The sequence below is a fragment of the Lutra lutra genome, chromosome 1 (genome assembly GCF_902655055.1).
Source record: "Lutra lutra chromosome 1, mLutLut1.2, whole genome shotgun sequence".
Classification (NCBI taxonomy): Eukaryota; Metazoa; Chordata; class Mammalia; order Carnivora; family Mustelidae; genus Lutra; species Lutra lutra.
This window is the reverse complement of record NC_062278.1, coordinates 181,447,303-181,466,186: the sequence shown is the minus strand read 5'-3', so window position 1 is coordinate 181,466,186 and position 18,884 is coordinate 181,447,303. Positions and strand designations below refer to the sequence as shown.

At 40.4% G+C, this 18,884-nt stretch overlaps 1 protein-coding gene across 1 annotated transcript in view; it reads right to left on the bottom strand.

Moving 5' to 3' along the window:
• CNTN3 (contactin 3) overlaps positions 1–18,884 on the bottom strand; it is a 353,501-nt gene that overhangs the window by 333,889 nt on the left and 728 nt on the right. The window lies entirely within an intron of this gene.

The following is an 18,884-nucleotide window of genomic DNA, read 5'->3' as shown; positions in this document are numbered from 1 at the left end:
GAAGAGAGAATCAGTGGTTTTGATGGGCTCTGGTTTCCCTGAGAGGGAAGACAGATGGTCCTGAGACAGAAACAGGGAAGTCTCAGAGGAAAAGCCACATCTGGGGAGAAAGAGGATCTCAAGGTCTGACATACTCAGGTTTAAATCAACAGCAAGACATTTGGATGGAAATGGTACACAGTGACTGGCTATCGGGACCCAGCACTAACAATACATAATCAGGGCAGAGGAGTAAAGAGTTACAGAGAGGATGGACTCTGTAATGGAAGAAAGAGGGTGGGGGGTCAGGGAGGGAAGGAAGAAGAGTCAGTGAAGAGCTGAAGCTAGAAAACCTCTAGAATCGAACAAGGGAAGAAGGATAAAAATGAGTCAGACAGGGGACCCTGGGTGGCTCAGTCCTTAAGTGTCTACCTTCGGCTCAGGTCATGGTCCCAGGGTCCTGGGATCGAGTCCCATATCGGGCTCCCCACTCAGCAGGAAGCCTGCTTTTCTCTCTTCCACTCCTCCTACTTCTATTCCTTCTCTCACTATGTCTCTGTCAAATAAATTTTAAAAATCTTAAAAAAAAAAAAAAAAATCAGGCACAGCAGCAGTTGGAGACCCAAAAGTTCAGTGGTAGGAAAGTCAAAAAGGGTAAAGTGAGGGCAAGAAGCAGCAGCAAACTGCACTGGAAACTAAAACAATAAGATCAGAGACACCACCACTGGCCTTGCCAAAAGGAAGGTGCTTGTGATCTCAGGAATGCCACTTCCAGGCGGTGAACGCAGAAGGCAATCAAAACCAGATGGGCAGGCACAGGCCACCTGTTTCCAGAAGCTCACTGGGGTAAGGAAGAGCAACTGGAAAAAAACCTCAGGTCACCGATTCCTGATTTCCATAGACTACCAAAAGAAAGTCTGATGGACAAAGACAGGGATTTTACTCCAGACTTGAGAATCAGGGAAAAACACATCCACTCCAAATATCACTGGGCAAAAAGGAAAACAAAATGAAATGTGTATCTTTTATCTCTACCTATCTACCTATCTATCTACCTATTTATCTATTGACTGTATCCAGTGATTCTTACTTTAAAAACTTAAAGTGCTTCAGGATGTGGCCATCCTATGTGCCTTGGCTATGAGGCTTCTGGGTCTTGCTTTCCTGAAGGAAAATGAGGGTAAAGAGTGGTTTGCTCCTAGGACTTTCCTTCACAACAAATGACTGTTGGTCACATCCAACTGAAGACTGATCTCTAGTATTCTTAATAAACTTGTTTTTTAAGGAGCGTAAAGCAAAACTCTAGATTTTTACATCTCATTGATCATAAATTCTCTCTAGAAAATCTCTCTTTTTGTAAGGTTGCAAAAAATGTGTGCGGTTTACTAAAGCAACAATTGGTACCTTTAATTACTTCATAAAACTAGCACAATTGAGTGGTTAGTAAGCTTTAGGTACAAATAGAGCTTTAAAATAACTTTAGCTTACTAAAATGTAAACAAATCAGGAAATTGGCTCAATATTTTAACATATATTATTAGGTGTTGAGTTTGGGGTATTGACTTCTGGCTTTTCTTTAGAAGATGTCACAAATTCTGACTAGCAAATTAACTGAGAGTTTTATAGTTTGGCAAAATTGTTTTCACTTTAGAACAATTCATGACAAGAAGTCTAAAATGCGTTGTGGCTAATTAATGGCTTTTGGGGGGCTGATAAACATAATACATGGGCTTTTTGATGGTTTTACCTCAGATCTTACTAAATCATCTCTCTCTAAAATTTCAACACATGTAAGTGGTGGAAAGAGTAGAAATTCCATTTTCTCTTCTCTTTCATAACAACTTATGGTGCAAAGGTGATTTGCTAGTGAACATCAAAGAACAAGGGATAGACATGGAAGATTGAAGGAACATTATCACATGTGACTTTAAGATATCCAAAAACATACTAGTCTAGAATTCCTAATGATGTTATAAAGTCTCAGTGTTCACAGGAAGGGAAAATGTTTTCACTGATGCTAAGAAAACACCAGTATTTCTATTTGAGAAGAATAATTACAACTACCAAAAATTGAGTGTCTCTGTGTCAGCAATTGTGTTATTTTTAATTCTGACAAATGACTTTACAGATGAGGAAAATGAAGCTCGGTCAGTTTAACTTTCCAAGACGCGCTTGTGTGTTCTCGCACTCCCTCTACACACATACACAGACACACACACACGCATGCACGTTATATATATACATTAGTGAGCAGGTGGAAGCTATCTAAGAACATCACCTTTGCCCTGTTCCCTGCTGGAACTGTTCTAAAAATAGGGTCAATATTAGTTTCTATTATTATTATTCTATTATTTCTATTATTATTTTAGCATCTGTTAAGAGGAAGCACACCATGACAGAGATATGCCACTCCCTTAAAACTTATACAGAAAAGAATTATCAAATATGAATTTCTTCACTCTCCCAACACCAAGCCACAATGGAGTAACATGGAACAGAGTGACTGACAATTCACTCTCTAGAGGTGTGGGAGAGATGACACTGAATAGTGAACACAGAGGGGATAAAAGACCTAGAGAAGGCAGGAGAGAAGAAATTCAACTCCAAAGGGAATGTTTTATTCTCCGAGGTACAAGCTCAGTGGAAGATGAAGATGAGGAGTACAGGAGGATTCTCAATAGGCTGTAAGCATCTGATGGGACAGTTTGCTGGTGAACAATTCCATCAGTCCTTGCACTTACATTAAACACACTGTCCCATAGGTATGTATTCCAAACAGTATTTCCTATCTGATAAAAGTATCAAGTAATGTATACAAAGGCAAAATAAACAAAAACACAATGTACTACTAACATTGAAATCAAAGGATCCCATTCCCTGAGCAAGTCAGTCCGTATAAAGTAAGAGTGTACCTGAGTTGGGTACCTAGGGTCCTTCCAGTTGGAAGTGATATAATTCTGTCATTGGAGAATATTGCTGCGCAAGAAGCTAAGTTCCAATGTCTTCGACATGGCGTCAATATGTGCCAGCATATTGATAAGAACGACAAATGGCCTGGGGTTAATCCTTTTCCTTTCAAGGGAATTATAACCAAGTATCCCCTGGAATTCAGGTCCCCACCCCCAATTCTCCTAAACACACTAAGAGGAGAAGTCAGGCAATCTAAAACACTCCATCCATTCATTTACCCAGAATTCTAGGGCAGCAAAGTAATGGGAGGAGGAGGGGCTCCATTCACTCAGACAGTTCAGAGGTCTGATATAAGGAATCTGATGAGGTACACTGACTATACACAAGATTCTACACAAGATTCACTAAATCAGACTTATTCTAGTTTTGGTCCTGAACCAGAAAACCCCCCTTTACAACCATTTCAGAAGAGATTATCATTATCCTTGCAATAATGATTTCATTAGATATATAAACCTCTCCACATGATTTAATGTTGCATGTGAAAATTCTCTATACTCTAAGCAAAAATCCTTCCTAAGCAAACACCTTTCTAGAATGATATTGCATCAAGCAGATTATTATATTTTTTAATGAATAAGGAGTAACCCAGACTTTGTTCCTCCCAGCTACTGAGCTGTGGCTTTGTGAAATGGAATTTACAATCACTAAAGAGAAAACAGCCCCAAATCCCACAACTCCTTTCACTTAATTATTCATGACATTGATCAGCACATTTATTTTTAAAAACAGATAAAGTTAGAGCAGCACTCATAGAGGAAGAAAACTTCTTGCTATCTGGCACTACCATGGACTGCAGAGTTTCTTTTTCAGGGATTTGTACTTTGCATGTGCAAATTTTAAAACCAGCCAAATATCACCACTACATACTTAAAACAAGCTTATAACATTAAAAGCCATTTCCCACAGGTGACACTTTTTATCCTAATTCACTCATACAGATCAGTTTCTGTTTATTGTTCATAACCACAAAAATTAGATAACTCTAGCAATACTAAAAATAATAAAATATTAAAAACTAGACTTTCTACTTTCCATACCAATTAAGGGTACCTTAGAAACTTCCAGAAGAAAATTTAGAACCTACAGTGGTATCTTCCTTGGAGTGGGATACGTCTGGGAAGATGGCAGCCAATGCTGTCCACCATGCCGCTTCTCCCCATTAATAAGTAAAACCTGTTTCCCCTTCCTCATTCCTGGAGTAGCCCTGTGACATGCTTTGCCTGACAGAAAGCAGCAGAGGTGATGCTCTGCCTGTCTTACCTGCCTTAGAACTTACAACTTCCATTTCTACTGTTTGGAAATATAAGAGAAAGAAAAGCTATCAGGCCCAGACTACTGAAATGATGACCACATGCAAGAGAGGGCAACCCATCCAGGTCCTAGTATTTCCAGTAACCCCAGTGAGGCGGCAGACTTGTGAGCGAAAGCACCTTGCATCATCCAGGCCCAGACAAGCCACCCCACCCGACACCACATGGATCAAAGTTTTGCTGTCCCTGACGTGCCCTACTTGAATTTCCAAACCACTCACACACAACTATAAACAGTGACTGTTTTATACCATTAAATGTTGGGGCGGTATCACCCAGCAATAAATAACCAATAAATGCATTTGTAATTGAATTCAATGCAATGATTCCCTTAGTTACACGACTTCTTTAATATAGTAAGCAACTCATATTAATTCTATAGAAGAATCAATGAACAAATACTTCCTGAGGCATTTACTAAGCGTAAGGCACAGACATAAAATTAATAATAGTAATACCAGCTGTTTAATGGGAGCTTAAGTATGATTATTTATTCGTTAAATTTGTATGGAATGCTTACAAAGATGCAGGTGGTGTGCCAGGCACAGGTGACCAGTGCTCAGAGAAACGGTGCAACTTAGAGGGGTATATAGCAAGGCAGAGACAATTATAATATAGTATAATAACTGCTATCATACAAAGAGTTAAAACCTAGGTGTGGAGATTTTTAAAAATCTAGAAATAGTGATGTTGAGGCAATACGATACACATCATAAGAAAAGTGGCTGCATTGCTCATTTGTTGTAAGCATTAAATGGAATGGTTAGCAAAGCACTTAGCACATAATTAATCCACATTAAATGGTGCTGAAAAATCTAAACTATACAAAAAGTTACGAGAATTCAAACACGGAAAGATCGTGAGTGGTTTGTAGGCTACTTGTGGTCTTTATCTAATTGGTTCAATATTTTTGACAGCCTACTCTCTGCCAGGCACTGGGGTACAGGGAAAGCCAAGAAAGACAAGTTTCCTGCCCTCAAACTACTCAATCTGGAAAACAGACAGTAAATAAGGATGATGACAGGTATCGAAAAGTACAGTAAAAATTGTCATCTGCTCAGGAAGTGTCACTTAATGGACAACTTGTAAGATAAGCCAATGGCTATTGGGTGAGTGCGACTATATGAATGTTGTGTGTGTGTGGTAGGGTGGAAGCAATGGGGGTTTGGGGGACATGTACTCAGCAAGCGGTCACACCACATGCAAAGACTTGTCCATCACTGCTGGAATCAGAGAACCCATGTAAGAGCGCCCTACGATCAGGCCAGAAGGGCAGTCGGGGTAAAATCATGAAGGTTCTAAGTGCCCTGTCAAATAATGTGGACTTTACCCTAACACCAACTGAAATTCTTTAAGGTCTGAAAGAGGGTTTCATATTACACTTCATTTTATGCACTGGCTGCAGTATGGAAACAGGATCAAAATAATCAAGAATGGATAGCAGAGACTGGATGCTTCGGTCATAATTGAGAACAATGCCGCTGGGGGTCTAGATGAAGTGACTGGAACTGAAGGCGGAGAGAATTGAGCAGTTTTAATGCATATTTCAGATGCAGGAAAGACAAGACTTGCATGCTCTTCCATACAGCCTTCAAAAAGAAATCCCAGTTTATGCTTTGAGCAATTGGTTTGATGCTGATGTTGTTTTCAGTGGTGGGAAAAGGTGGAGAACACGGGTACCAATGAACTCTTGGCAAGGATGTTCATGAGGTCAGCTTTGCATGCGGCTGCAAGGCTCTGAGAGATCCAAGTAGAAGTGGTATCATTGATCAGCACAGATCAGGTTATGCTTTCGTAACCAACAACATGCACATCCCCATGGCCGGTGACAATGAACGTCTGAAGTTTACTGCACATCAACAGACAGTTCTGCTCATGGTAGTCAAACAGGTCCCAGGCTCCAGGAAACTCCATCTTAACACAGAATTCCATGGCCTCAGAGGCAGAGAAGAACAGAAGGAGCCACATACTGGCTCCCAATGCCTCTGCAGCAAGTGGCTACATGTGAAACGTTCATATTTCATTGGCCCAAAGCAAGTCACCCGATCATGACTGTCATCATCGATAGCATGCATAGGAATTGCCCCTCCCCAGGGAAGTGTGAATGATTCTCAATAGTCTGTGAACAGCAATAAAGCAGACAATCAGATAAATAGGTTTAGATCTTTGGATAAAGCTAACTAGAGCTAAAAAGAGATAAAAGAGAAATGTTACGTTGAACTTTAAAAAAGATCCGTATGATTCCAGCAAAAGTAAAGAAAATCATTAGGAGGATTCCAGGTATTAGAGTGGGACGATGGTAAGGAAAACAGCTATGGTAGATAGTTTCTGTTACTATCTGTGTTCCTTTCTTCGTAGTAAAGAGCAAAAGAGAGAGGAAAATGAATGATGCATATGTGGGAGAAGGAAAACGAGTCAACCAAAGACTCCATGACCTACAGAGCCAAGAAGGGCCAGCTTTGGAAATAGGGGAAGAGAGAGGGTTAAGCTGACGGGAGAGCTGAAAGAGGTCCTGAGAAGTGAACTCAATTTCAGTCCTAGAGATGAGATCCCACACAGAGAGAGAAAAGTGAGTCCACCTGGGGTCTGAGACGAGTAAAAGAGTTCACTCACAGTCATTATGAAGGATAAGGCAATAGTTCCCATTTCCAGTTATATAAATTTTTCTTATAAAGACTGTTCCAGAGTGAAAAATGCACTACTTGCAGACATGGGAAATATGGATTCCATTTCTACTTAGGTCATTAACCTGTATCTGACCTGAGGCATTCCATGAATCTTCTTAGCCTCATTGGCAAAGTATATTCTAACATGCTATGCTTTTTAAGAATTTTGGGGGCAAAACATAAAAGCTCTTTACAGAGATTTTTACCTAAACCCATCTTCTTCCCGGTCTCTAATTCCTTTAGATACACAACACGGCATGGCATCAGATCTGCCTCTATGCCCTAATCATATCCAACACTCTGCCCAAATCAGAGTCTTCCATATCACAACTTACCACTCACCAAGTATCTCCTTAACCACACTGTCAGTGATAAGCATGGAAATGACTCACTGGTCCAAAATCCTGCCAGTCCTCCTCTTACCAGGCATATAGACTGAGCTCGGACTCCTGGCCCTTCATACCTTGACGATTCAGCTCAGCCTAGATACATATGAAACCTTCCCTATTCGTTCTTGACAGTTCCACCAGTTTCCTTTCATCCTTCCCAGCTCTGCTGTCCTTTGGCATATACTACACTTCCATTATTCTATAAATATATATAAAATATATATAGTGAATAATACGGACACCAACTGTAAAACCACTAAGCACAACAGGTAGGAAAACTATTTTTTTTTAAAGGGCCTGAGCTTAGTTTGCATATTTATTATAACAAATCCATACGGGACCAATATTCCAACTTTACAGATGAAGAAAGTGAGGGTTAGGAGAACCAATTAATGTGCCCAACATCACAAACTATTACGTGGCAGACAGTCTGCCTGGATTAAGAAGCAAAAGAATACACATTACCACTAGGCAAAACTTCCTGATATTTCCAAATACATAGGAGTTCTTCCAATTGGACTGAACGTTCTCAGAGAGCTTTCATTCTATTTCCCAACTCTGTGTATTACTGAGCTTCACACAGGACTCCTTCACTTAGGCAGCAATTAGAGAGTTATAATTCATTCATAGGCAATAAAGTGACATTTTACATTTCCTGTGTTTAATTTGAAATCTAGAGGGCATTTACAATGCTTAATGGATATGAGGTTTGGTGGTATGGCAGATTGCATTATTGGCCCAAATTCTTCACCCTTCCTGTATCTATGCCCTTGGCCATGTGACTTTGCAATTCCTGCCATTAAGGGGTAGAGGACAGGTCCCGACCCTTGACTTTGAGTTTGGCCATGTTTTCACTACAGCCAACACAATACAGCATTAAGTGACAGTATTCTAATTGTAGCCAAGATCTTTTACGGTTCCATTTGTCCTTGTACCTATGTAACTGGCATGAGAATCATTTCTACCAGGGAATTTATCCTTCAACTTATACGTCAGAATTAGATGTGTGAATATCTCAGCCAGTCAGACCTGAAGGTTGAGCAAAGAAACCCAGCTGGGCCCAGCCAAGATCTGCCAACTCCCAAATGACCCATAAAAATACAAGCAAGCCCTCAGCACATCAACATATGATAGGACCTAGCAGAGGCTCTAATGTGTCCGTAATAGTTTGGGTCAATTTTTTATACTTCTGCTGTAAGATGCAGAGACTATAATAAAATCTTGGGCTTTCAGCCTTATTTCATAATTAGATAAGATTTAGGGGTATAATTCCTGTGGACAGGTGGAGTATAAAACACATACATGTGACTAAACGTGTACTTTATGTGTAGGAGACCAAGAGAGGTAGATTATGATAGATTGTATTACTATTTGTAAACACCCACGTTTCCCCTCTCTTCTTTATTGGCCCTGCTGTGACTTCTAGCCAATGAAATGTGAAAACAACCTGATACACGACCAGTCCTAGTCAACGGTATAAATACTACTTTATAGTTCAAGTAGGCCTCTTGAGTTTCTGCCCTGGGCTGTGAAAATGTGTCCCAGATAAGGGCCTTTCTTAACCTGTGTTTCCTAGAAACAAAATCTAAGAAAGGTTTACTGAAGAATGCTCTCGAAAGAAAATGCCGTATAAAAAGGCATGGATATGGGGCGCCTGGGTGGCTCAGTCAGCAGAGCATCTGACTCTTGATTTCCGTTCAGGTCATGGTCTCAGGGTTTTGAGACTGAGCCCCACGTCAGGCTCTGCACTGAGCCTGCAAACCTGCTTGAGATTCTCTCTCTGTCTGTCTCTCCCTCTGCCCCTCTCTCTCTTGGAAAAAGGAAAAACAAACAAACATAAACCAGCACAAGGAGGTGCCTGAAAGCTTAAAAGTATTGCAACAGGGACCTCAGTTCGTCCTGGGGCTTTCTGGGGCAGGTATGGCCTTCAGAGTTGTCCTAAATGAAGGCAAAGGGACCAGGTTTTTGTGCTCAGGCATCAGCCCATCATTGGCACCGGCACCAGCCAAGAGGAGGCATGGTCTTGCCTGGGAGGGTTCCCTCTGCAAAGGGCAGCTCCCCAGTGAGTGATGAACCTCTGAGCCATTAGCAGCTGATATACCAAAGGACAGGGGTAGGTAAGTAAAACCCTAAATTGGTAGACCTGTACGGAGCTCCACAGTGCGTATACTACAGTAGCGGGACCTTCACACTAGAGCCCAGAACGAAAGGCCACATGGTCGGAGCAGGCACCCAGTCAATCAGGAGCATGGAAAAGACACATGCTGGCTCACCTCGGACCCACAGCTTTTGGGGAACACAGGTGAGTAATATTTGTCTTCAGACAAATAGAGACAAATTTTCAGATTTCAGTGGCTTCTTATCAAAGGAAAACTGACTGATACATTTATAAAACAACAAAAAGAGTTGATGTTACAGAACCTGGACTGGATCTTGGGGTCTGAGACCGGAGCACAAACAAAGGGGCTAGTTTATACACTTTTACTTCTGTATCTGGGCCACTCTTGGACCTCTGGCAGGTGGGGCAGGAGGGAAAATCTGGAAGGGCCCTGGGGCGGGGGTTGCGATCCCCTGCTGGATTGGTCTGCCACCTTAGAACTCTGACTTCCCTTATCATTAAGACTTTACGTTTTTAAAACATTTACTTACATTTTTAAATGTGGGTTGTTGTTTTTTTAAGATTTATTTATTTATTTTAAAGAGAAAGAGAGAGCATGAGTGGGAAGGGCAGAGGAATAGAAAGAGAGAGACTCTCAAGCTGACCCCACACTGAGCACAGAGCCTCATGTGGGGCTTGAGATCCCACTATCCTGAGGTCATCACCTGAGCTGAAATAGAGTCAGACCCTTAACCAAATGTGCCACTCAGGTGTCCCAACTGTGTTTTTTTTCTTTTAAATTATAAAACATGCATGTGTTGCTGCTGCATAAACCACCCTAAAACTTAATTACTTAAACACAAATTATTTGTTGATGATTCTAAATTTGACCAGAGTTCAGCTTGGCGGTTTGTTAACTAGTTTTGCCTGATGCCACTCATGTCAGTTAGTCATCCAATGGCTGGCTTTACTGGGACTGCTGGCCTTCCATGACTGACTACCAGTTCTGGCCATGAGCTCATATGAGTTGTAGATTCTGTCTTTTCTTTATGTGACCTCTCAATCTCTAAAAGGCGGGCCTGAACTTGTTTACATGGACGTTTCAAGGCAGGAAGAAAATAAAAACATAAGCTCCACTGCCTTAAGGCTTAGGCTCAAAATTCACAATAACACCACAATAGCTACTCTTTTTTTGCTTAAATTCAAAAGGCCAGCCCAGATACAATGGGGCGGAAAAGAGATTCCTTGCTTCAAGAGGACAGGAAGTCATCATGCAAAATGCCAGGAAAGGTACTGTGGCTTTGCAAACAGTCTCCCACAGGGCTGATGTGTGCTCTATCTTTTTCTAAAGGCATTTTTCTCTGAAAGTCAAATTTGATCAATTTTATAGTCACCTTCTCTGCTCCTGTTAAAACAAAACAAAACAAAACAAAACACCCTGCACACAAATACATGTGATCTTTTCAATTAGAGACAATTGAAAACATTTACCCACTAGGGGTCAGTACAGAAGAGTCAAATCCAAAATATGACCTGAAAACAACAAGGAAGAAAACTAAGAAAAGGAAAAGAAGGGGAAGGAGGACGAGGTGGAGGAGGAAGGACTGAACTAACTTTAAATCATGTGGCATATTCATCCGATATACATTCCAAAATTCCTCCCCTTCATTGGATTTTATTCTCTTCAGCTTGAATGCTTACAAAACATCTCTTACCTTATGAATTTTATGATTTGGTATTAATTCTATTCCTTACTCCAGTCTCTGTCTGGGGTGGTATATGTGTCTTTGTGTGTGTGGTCAAAATGTGGTGGGACAAAGAAGAACGAGGACATAATCAGAATATTAAAAATCAAATGGAAGAAAAAAAAATGAAGATTCAGGAGGAATATCCTGTAATTTCTAGAAAAATGACAATAGATATTTCCAGGCAAGTCGTAATGCAAAACCATTTACAGCAGCAGACAATTATGGCACTATTAGATTAAAAAGAGAAATGTCTAGATTCTACAATTTCCCATTATATGGAAATAAGCCCTCCACTTACAAGCATCTTCCCAGAATCTGTGGTTTGTGTCAAATAAAACAAAACCCATATATTGAGACCTGTTCTTTTTAAAGATGAATACTGCCACGTAGTGCCACAGAATCAATTCCACAGGGGTAATGTTTGTTTAATATTGGCAAAATAATCCAATAAATTAGTTCTAAAGGTAAACATGTGTATCTTTCCATTGCACATGAGAAAAATGTTTTTCAATGGCAGGAGAAAGTGAGGAAGAAAAAACTTTTGACCTACAAGCTTCAAATTTCAAAATTATACTGCTGATGCTGCACATAGCTCTTCGTTGTTTTTTCTTAGCAAAATAAAAGAATTCCCAGCAAAGCTTCACTAAAAATAATCGAGAAATATGAAAAACTGCCTAACATATAGAAATGTAAACTTTTTTTTTTTCTTTGGCAAAGGGAATAGGAAGGGGTAAGAGCGATGCTGTCTGCTGTCGCACACACCCAAATTTGGTACAGACAGGCCTTATCTGTATTCCAGAGCCTTCGGAACATTCACTGGAATTGGTAAGGACTGGTAATCAGCAACTTTTCCCCTGCTTTATATTCACAGAAGAGGCCAGCCCAAGTGAGTAGCAGCCATCAGATTAGATCACTAGCTATATTGTTCCGGTTGATTTTAATTGCCTGGAAAGGGTCATTACCATCTCCTGCAATGTTATTTTAAAGAGTGACTATTTCTATGAAAGAACAAAAATGGACCATGAGTCTGTTAGTGTTAGAAAGCAGAAGGAACTATTCAGTAAGATCTTGACCCTGGTGGCATTAAAATCCTGTCCAAGTCTGATTACACTGACAAACAAACACACTTACCTGCAGAACTTTTTAAAAACTAATATGGAAAGTCAACACAGATTCCCAAACCGTTGACCACAGAGAACCACCCAAATGTCACATCGTGCTTTATGAAATGCCAAGACTTCTGTTTCCATAGCAACTTTTACATATAGGCAACTCCAAGGTGAATGAGTTCATGATATTTAAGAGCAACAAGACAAACATTTGCATGGGAAAAGGTCTATGGAAGTAGAGTATTTGAAACCTGGAGAACTGTTGCAAAATAATTACATCAGTGTATGTTTAACATGGAGAGTGCGGCTATCAGGATATTGGTTCTCTAAATTAAAATCCTAGATACATGATTCTATACATGAGCTGAAACTGCGTACAGCTATACACACACTCGTGTACTCAGGCTTAACAATATAGTGGCAATTAGAAATAAGGTCTGTTGTCTTGTTAACAGTGATGCACCAATGGCGATTTCCTGGCTCTGATATCACACTACCCCAAATATGCAGTATCGCCATTAGAGAGAGGAAGCTGGGTGAAGGATATACACACCTCTTTGTGCCATGTTTACAACTTCCTATGAGTGTAATTACTTTAAAATAAAAAGGTTAGGGGCAACTGGGAAGCTCAGTAGGTTAAGCATCTGCTTTCAGCTCAGGTCATGATCTTGGGGTCCTGAGATGGAGCCCTGCACTGTTGGACTCCCTGCTTAGCCTGGAGTCTGCTTCTCCCTCTTCCTCTTCCCCTCCCCTTACTCATGTGTGTGCACATGCCCTGTCTCAAATAAATAAATAATCTTTAAAAAAAAAAAAAAAAAACAGGGCACCTGGGTGGCTCAGTCAGTTAAGGGTCTGACTTCAGTTCAGGTCAGGATCCCAGGGTCTTGGGATCTGGCCCCCACATCAAGCCCCCCATAGAGCCAGCAGAGAGCCTGCTACTCCCTCTCCCGCTCTCTTTCCAGCTCGGCTCCCTCTCTCTCTCAAATAAATAAATAAAATCTTTTTAAAAAAAAAATCTTTAAAAAAAATAAATAACTAAAATAAAATGTTTTAAGAATATAAGTTACCAGGTCTTTTCCCCACAAAGAACGCAGAAAGTCCTGTAAGGACCAAGGAATTTCTGTTATTTCAAGCATAACAGTCAATGTTTCTAGAAAGTTCATAAATTGGGAAGCGGAGAAAAGGAAATGGAATATTGTCTGAGGTATAAGGGGGCTTTCTACTGAAGGACAATTGGTGAGACCGTTTAATGCACACAAGGCAGCCCTTCCCCGCATTTATAACTATGTAGCTATTTATAGTTTAGGAAGATGTGCTTTCGATTTGTGAAGCATTTAGTTGTTTCTTTCGTAACGTTTTACTCTAATAAATAATGGATTTTGTGAATTCCAAATTATCCCAATTGCACTAAAATAAGCCACTTATATCAAAGACCAGCCGTCAGTACTGACTATAAGCTTAGGTATAAGCTTATACCCCTTTAAGACATATGTTTGTCACAAAATCTTCAAAATTCAGACCATATCAAGATATCCACCATTGGGAAATTAATGACTTGTCACCCAGAAACTGTGCAAAATACAATAAAATCTTCACATTATACACTCAAAAATTTTAAGTCCAATAAAAAACAACTCTAATGCAACTACCATAGAATTGCAGGTGAATGAAACTGATGAAATCGTCCTCCTTTCATTCTACAAATACCAAAATCCTAACGGCTGTGCCATTCCACCCACAGACTATCAGGAAAGAGAGATATTAAACAACTGTACAATATCAAATTCCTATCCATTCTCCCTCTAAAGAAAAAATTTTAAAATACAGTTGAGAGCAGAAAGCATAGGGCTCAAACCTAGTCTGGAGGACACTAAAGGCTTCCTAGGGGACTGATCTGTGGATATCAGCCAGACAAATGGTAGGATTAGAATTAAAGAGCTTTCCTGGCACAAATAACACGGAATTGAGGGTGGATAGGAGTTGAGATATGAATGAGGGGTTTGGAGTGGAAGGCATGGGTAAAGGAACCTTGAAGCCAAAAGGGTCATCTTGAGTTTTCAAGAAAGTTTTTAAAAGCCCCGATAAATTAGAACTTCAAGTATGGGCAAGAAATAAAAGGAAGAAGTCTCACACAGGCTGCATCAGTGGCGTTTTTTCTCTAGGCAATGGGTGTCCAATGATACAAGGTTTCTGACTCATGGATGAATGCAGCAGCATGGGTCAGAAAGTCTGGAGTAAGAAAGGCAGTGGGGCCGAAGGTGGTTTCTTAATCTGCTGCATTTAGGTAAGAAGTATAAAGGGTGTAAAATGCTTGAAACCTGGGCTGGTGCATAATCACTTGAATGAATGTCCTTGTATTTTTAATCAGTTGACTGGATTCAGGGACAAAAGAAGAGAATGGTACCAAAGACCACGGGTGCCATATGCCTTGAGGACCACAATGAGAATAAATAAGAGATCACCTCAAGCTGAAACCAGCTGGGGAGGAAAAACGGTGAATCCCATTTTGACACAATGGGTTTGAAGTAGAAGATACCCATGAGATCGAAGAGATCATGGGCAAGGTGACAGGACACTCTGTGAGGGGCACCTGGGTGGTTCGGTGGGTTAGGGCTTCTGCCTTCGGCTCAGGTTGTGGCATCATGGTCTCGGGGTCCAGGGATCGAGCCCCGCATCGGGATCTCTGCTCAGCAGCGGTCTGCTTCCCTCTTTCTCTGTCTCTGCCTGCCTCTCTGCCTACTTGTGGTCTCTGTCAAATAAATAAATAAATCTTTAAAAAAAAAAAAAAAAAAAGAACACTCTGTGAAAAAGTCAGCTACAGACCTCTGCTGAAATATGAGCATAACTGACTGGATCTTTGGTCATGGGGGTGCTCCAGCCAACATGTTGTGAAACTCGGCACCCTCCAATGAAACTCCATTATGAGCCAGATACTCTGAGGGGGGCTGCTTTGCAATAGTGAGTAAAACAGATGTGGTAACTGATTGTGAGGTGCTTACGGAATAGTAAACAAGAAAGCAGATAAGGAAATAGTTCCAAATTAATATAAGCGCTTTGGGGGATATGAACAAAAAGAAACTAGCAGAGGGACCCTAATTAAAAGGAGGGAAATTAGAGAGCCCTCTTGTAGTAAATGATATTTAAATTATGACGGAAGGGAAGAGCAGTAGTCAAAAAAAACTGTACCTGTGTGCGTGTGCATGTGTATGTGTGTAATGCGGGGGGGGGGGGGGGGGGTAAAGGCTAGAACTGGCTACCAGGCAAAGGGACAAAATAGACCCTAAGGTCAGAAAGAGGTCAACAAAACTGCAGACAATGAATAAATCCCATGAAATTCCTGTTCCCAAAAGCATGGCATGAGATGATGCTGGAGGGACAGGTAATGTTTAAATCCTACATGGCTTTGTAGATTATATTTAATAGTTACTGCAACAGAAAATCATTTAAGTGCTTTGAGGAGACGTATATTAATTTAACTTACATTTAAGAAAAAGAGCTGCTCTGCCTGCAGTGCAGAGAGCGACTTGGGGGAGGAAGCAAGGAAGGAGGTAGAGAAACCAGTGTAGTTATCCTTGGGGAGAAGACAGGGACTTGGAACAGAGACGATATATGTGGAGATGGAGAGAAGTGGACAAATTTGAGAAATATGAGAATCAAAAGGACACACAAGATCTGAGCTGTACTAGTTCCCTAGAATCAGAAGTACTGAAATGGTCCCAAGAATTCTTTGACCCAAAGACAATATAGGAACAGGCCCAGTATCAGCAATATAATCAAAGTGGTTTTTGAATTACAGATTTCATCCCTTAACATCTGAGAGGCAAAGTCAAGCAACTTAGAAAAACAAACGGGAAAAATTTGTTCTCCTGTTTCAGAACACAGAAAATTTACAATCTGAGTTATAAAGGCACCTAAAAGAGAGCTATGGAATTGTTGTAACGTCTATAATCTATTACTCAGAATGCCAATATGTCTTCAATAAGCAATCTGCATACTTTCTGAATTATCTTGTCCTACTTAATAAAATAGTCATTTTCCCCCACTTTTTGCAAGGCAGCTTCTTGCACAGTAAAGATTCTACAAATATTTACATTCCAAGTAGCAGAGCTGTTTGAGCTGCTATAAAGTTCTGCCAGCACTTCTATTACAAACCCTTATTTCTTGTTTATAACATGTACATAAAAGGAGAGAAATAAAAATGTACTATGAATCAAAACTTGGCATACAAAGTTTCAACTACAGAGCGGATTTCCCCTGCAGCAAATTTTCAAAATCAATGTCCCACTATATTTAGTAGATATTGGGGGGAGGAGGAGCAGTATAAATCGTAAAAAACACTTAGTTGATTTGTTCCCGAGATTTTTACACAAATTAGATCTGAGACTGATATCTGTTATCCCTTAATTTCAAAGAAATGTTCTATCTTCAACTCTTCTGTGGCCAGCCCAACACTCAATTATTGCCAAGCATCTTTGCAAAAAGAAGACTATCTAAGGCAGTAGTATCAAGCATAAGAAAGGAAATGGTCTACCAGCATTAAGTAACTAATAAATACATTCTAAAACCATCGGGAGACCTCTGAAATGCTCATTTTCTAAAAGGCAAACTCCCTAAAATAAAAAAAGCTTAAAAATGAACCGGTGATGGTGACTGAATCAGAGATAGCAAGAAAACATGCACAGCCTCCATTAACCCTCCTGCCATCAGAATATCTCCCAGTGTATAAAGTTAACATTATTATTCTAAAATACCTTATTAACTGATTGGAAAACACAGAACACTGAACCAGCACCATGCACAGCCTAGTGATCTATAGATCTGGCAGTTTTAAAGGGGCAATTATATCTATATAACATTCCAGCACAAAACATATCAAGAGTTAATGAGAACTTCAAGTTGCACATTTAAATTACACAGTAAAAACAAAGCTAGGAGATGTGTACTGAATGTATGAGGAGTTAGGAACTTATAAAAGAGAAAGACACATATTTTGCTAGCAGAGCGAAGAGGCTATTAGTTTGTAATAACTAGGCATATATGAAATGTGACAGTGATAAAATTGAACATACATCAACAATGGAAAGGCTACTGCTTGCTGTCTGTAGCTAATCTTTGCTCCAGCTGAAATTGCTCAGCACTTTGGTCCTATTAAATGTTTTGCTGCCATTTTGGGAAACAGTTGGGCTATCTGGTTGGGTTGTGAAGGATACTTAAAAGTTAGAGTTCTGGTGAATGGACTTAATGGCTTCATGTCTTCAGGCTAACATTACTGATGTCCAGACAGTGCGTAGAACAAGGGGCTGAATGTTATTGTCTGAGGCAGCCACTGCCTGAATAGATTACCCTGCAAATCAATTAGCCACTCTGGGTCGGTTATCCCACCTTCACATGGGAGGGCCATACATATGCATTCAGCTTCACCATTTACCTAAAATAAAAATGTGTAGCAATTTGCTCTATTTCCTTGGTGGACACTGTCCCTTTTGAGGGCCCTCAAACTACATGTTGACTCTCAACTGACTTCAAGCAAGTAAGAATTCAAAGACCATTAATGCCTGAACCCACTATTTTTATAATTTGCAAGCAAATATATTTCCATTAGCAAGGCTGCACCCTATCAGATGTCTTCTGTGAACCACACTTAAAAGAACCTGTCCCATTGCAACCTGGCACATATTAGGCATTTTTGTAAATGTTGCTCAAATGGGTATGAATAGTAACAGACAGACAATTTCCTCCCTCATACCACACCCCACAAAGGGTTAAAAGCACAACCTGAGATGCCAGGTTACTGCAGCCAAAGTCATGTTACTGTTAGTAAACACAACTAGCAAAGCAAAAGTAACACATTTGACTTTGGTATTGAGACATAATAGCTCTTTCAAAGGCAATTACTCCTTTCAATCACTGAAGGGCTCTGACTCATTGTTCTGATTAATTTCTGTTTTTAATCTATTTACAGATCAGGATTCTTTTTCAGCTAGTGTGATATTCATCTCTGTGGGGGGTAAACAGAAGCCACAGCTTGTAGAGTCCTCCTACGTTAAAAAACAAATATTCTTGCTTAATCATTTTCAAATTATTTCTGGATTTACCTACTCACCATATGAGCTGGGGTTTCTGACCTGGCTCCTGAACATTTACACATCTCCCCTCTCCGTGTTGCTTTCTCTATCTAGCTCTGTTTCCTCACATCTTGGTTTGAGGTGAACAAACTGACCACTCCTTTTCCAGAGCTGACTGTCCCCCTCCCCTTGGCTCAAACCAGAGATTGACTCTCTTTACCATAGCCGGTACCGTTTGTTATTAAATCATTCCTCTGGGCACATCTCCTTGTTGTAAATCAATAAGCAAATGCAATACAGAGGACACACGGATTGGCGAGTCGCGCGGGGCTTTGCACTAGCACAGCCCATAAGCTGTTCCTTCATTTCAATCAGCCAAAAAATTTTCTAATGGTGCTGTGACTTTGGGGTATCCTGTTGGCACTTCCTGGTTTTCCGTCCCTAATATTCTGTCACCTGCTTGGCTAGCTTCACAGGGCTCCTTAGAAAAGGGAAAAGCAGCCAAGACCAGGTCCGAGCTCAAGAAACCTGGACTCCAGCCCATTCC